This window comes from Rhinolophus ferrumequinum, chromosome 20 (genome assembly GCF_004115265.2).
Source record: "Rhinolophus ferrumequinum isolate MPI-CBG mRhiFer1 chromosome 20, mRhiFer1_v1.p, whole genome shotgun sequence".
In the NCBI taxonomy this organism is placed as follows: Eukaryota; Metazoa; Chordata; class Mammalia; order Chiroptera; family Rhinolophidae; genus Rhinolophus; species Rhinolophus ferrumequinum.
This window is the reverse complement of record NC_046303.1, coordinates 16,694,546-16,697,687: the sequence shown is the minus strand read 5'-3', so window position 1 is coordinate 16,697,687 and position 3,142 is coordinate 16,694,546.

Here is a 3,142-nt window from a genome sequence, read left to right as displayed (position 1 = left end):
CATTTAATTATCCCAAACTTGGAGATTTATAGCCATACGTTCCCTGGAAGGTACCGCCAGTCCTGGCTTGTTTTATCTAAGGGCAGGATCTTCTTTGTGTTACTGTTAAAAGCCATCCAGTTGGATCTGTCCCATTGGTCCTGCCTGTCATGATCTTTTTGGATACTCATTCTATCACCCACCACATTTGCTTTCCTTTCCAGACTCCTGTCATCACAAATTCAATCAATGTGCTCTCTTAACTCTCAGCCAAGGCATGGATACAAATGCCAAACAAGCCAGTGCTGCGTCATCCAGGGGTTCATCAATCATTGACAACAGCTCTTCTATTGGTTATGAATTGCCCTGACTCTCATGGGAGATGCTCCTGCGGATAGAACCAGATCTGTACCCCCAAATTATATACTGTGATTAATATGATGTAGCTGGTTTCTCTGCCCCTAATGTAACGTATGACAATTGTGCAATTTTAAGCCCAAATAAATAAATAAATAAATAAATAAATAAATAAATAAATAAGTCCTTTGAGTAAAATCAGCAGTGGATACATTCTCTCAGCCTTAGTTCATGAAAACTGGCTACAGGGAAAAATACAGGAGACAAGCAGTTCATGTAATAGTTGCTGAAGGAAACATAAAGCAAATCCCTCCTCTAGTCACTATTACTCTTAAAAATCCTTCCGGAAAGAGCCACATTGGAGACCATCTCATTCTCTCAGAAGGATCACCAACATCAGGTTTTCTTTCAGCTTTGGAGCAGATTGCTGTGTCTTTAGTTGAAGCATCACTGAAGTAGTTGGTTCAGTTTTAGCAGCCACATTTTTTGAAATATACCTTTTAAATACCAGAATCATGCTCTGTAGCAAGATGCTCCCCACTCTTAGAGAGGGAAGTGAAAACACTGAGTGAATATCAGGCTTTCATCTCATCCTGACTCTGGGGCATACACTCAATAGTGGAATAGATGGAAATAATACAGAGTCTCTCTCTCTCTCTCTCTCTCTCTCTCTCTCTCTCTCTCTCTCTCTCTCTCTCTCTCTGTATGTGTGTGTCTCTCTCTCTTTCTCTCTCTCTCTCATTTCCAAGAGTCGAATTTGCTTAAGTTAAACATGGGTATGATTGCTGTTTAGTAGCATCACGTTTAGACAGAAACATCAAGAGTATGCAGATTTCTGATACTTGAGGTCAGAAAGTTCAGGTGTTTAGAGGAGGAAAATCCCTCAATTTAAGATCAGTTGCCTTATAATCTGTTCTCTTGGGGGTTCAGGGCAGCCCATTTCCGCAACAGGGGAAGTGTCCATCATAATCCAGATTGGTTACAGTTCAATTGCTTGTCTATCTTGGGACATTACTGCGGCCTAGACCTGTTCTTTGTAGTCACTATCCATCGTTGTCCATGTGCCTTGTAACTTTCAAAAGAGACAGGTCAACAGGAAGCTGGGATTTTAGAGGCCCTAACATAAACAATTGAGAGGCAAAGAAGAAGTCATTGCTGTTTCATTGCCTCTCCTGGCCAGCAACCCTTAGATAGGAAGAGAATTCACCTTAGAAAGGAGAGTCCGTGGCCTTGTGTTCCATAACGGGGACTGCGAGAGGCAACGCAGGGACGTATTGAAGGGTGTGACACTTAGTGCCATGCAGGTGTGCTTGGCTAATGCACTGGGTAAACTTTGAAAGTGTAGCATCCATGAGCATGTGAAGTTGCAAGCTTAATTAGCTAATTTCTGGGAGGTTCTCAGACCCCATCATTATTTCTACCCCAAAGAGAGGTAGAAATTGTTGGTCTTTCAGCATTCTCATCACCACCGGAAGAGAATAACAATTTAAATCCAGGGGTCCCTTTGGGTCAGGGCCTGAGCCAAATACAGATGTATGAAATAGTAACCCAGCCTTCAGATCCCTGCACAGATCCCTGAACACTCAATATCACCAGTGAGAGGTGTATGCTATTGAGTAAACAATGCCTGTCCCTACATGAAGATGTATCATGTGGTCCTTGGCTACGTGATGAAAGCACGTAGGTTTAGTAGTTTACAGAATGAAGTGAGTGCTCATATTCAAGAGCTTTTAGTAGAAATGGCACAATTCAATGACCAATGTTTCAGCAAAGCATTTTAAAAATCGTACCCTTAATTCAATTTGACCTGTTTAGAAAAATTCATTTAGCACATAAATTTTGTCCTGAAACCATACAAAAGAATAAAATAAAACCAACTTGTGATCTCTCATATGCTAATATTAACTTCTGTAATATATTTAAACCATGGCAATAGACTTTGTACTGAAATCTAAAATACATTTTAAAATATACTCAGGGCCTTGTCACTGTGTAATTTAATGGCTTCCAGGACTTATAGATCTCATAATATCAAAATAAATTTCTTTTTTTTCTTTGCCTCGAGATACTTTATCTTCCATTAGAGGGGATCAGTTACCAGAATTGACTGTAGAGAGCTTTAAGGCTGAAATAAAATTACACCAAATAAACAACTGTGTCATTCATATTTGTTAGAGGGAAGCCATCACCTTGTGCTTTAGGGACCCGAAGTTATAGGGCAGTTTTTCTAGTGGAAGTTTTTAATCAAATTGTCATCTAATATCCAAGCCATCCTGTTGAAACATGACATTTCTGACCCTGGAAGCATGATGGGAATTTGAAAGAGAATATAAATTTGTTTTTTCTGGGTTTCCTTACTGGTTTACCAAAAAGAAAAATTAATATGCATTCATGGATTAAAATATTAAACTTTAAAGGATCTTTGTTCCCAGAAGTAGGAGAGCAAGATGCAAATTAATAAAAATTTCTTGAAACTATTATGCATATTATTCGCCATAGAACTCCAGCCAAAGGACCGTGACCAACACTTACTGAGCACCTGTTACATATACCAGGCTCTGTTAATACTGAATTGTATTGTCACTTACTCCACACACTAACTCTATGAGGCATGTTTTATTATTGCTTCCATTTTGTAGATGAGGAAACTAAGTCATAGAGTACACAAGTAACTTGCCCACGGTTCTGGGTACAGAGCTGGTTTGAAGTCAGAAAGTATGATTGCAGCATTTCTGTTCTACCATATTTCTTCTGGAACAATCCATGTGCAGAAAAGGAAGATTCTCACCTAAACTTTTGACCAGTG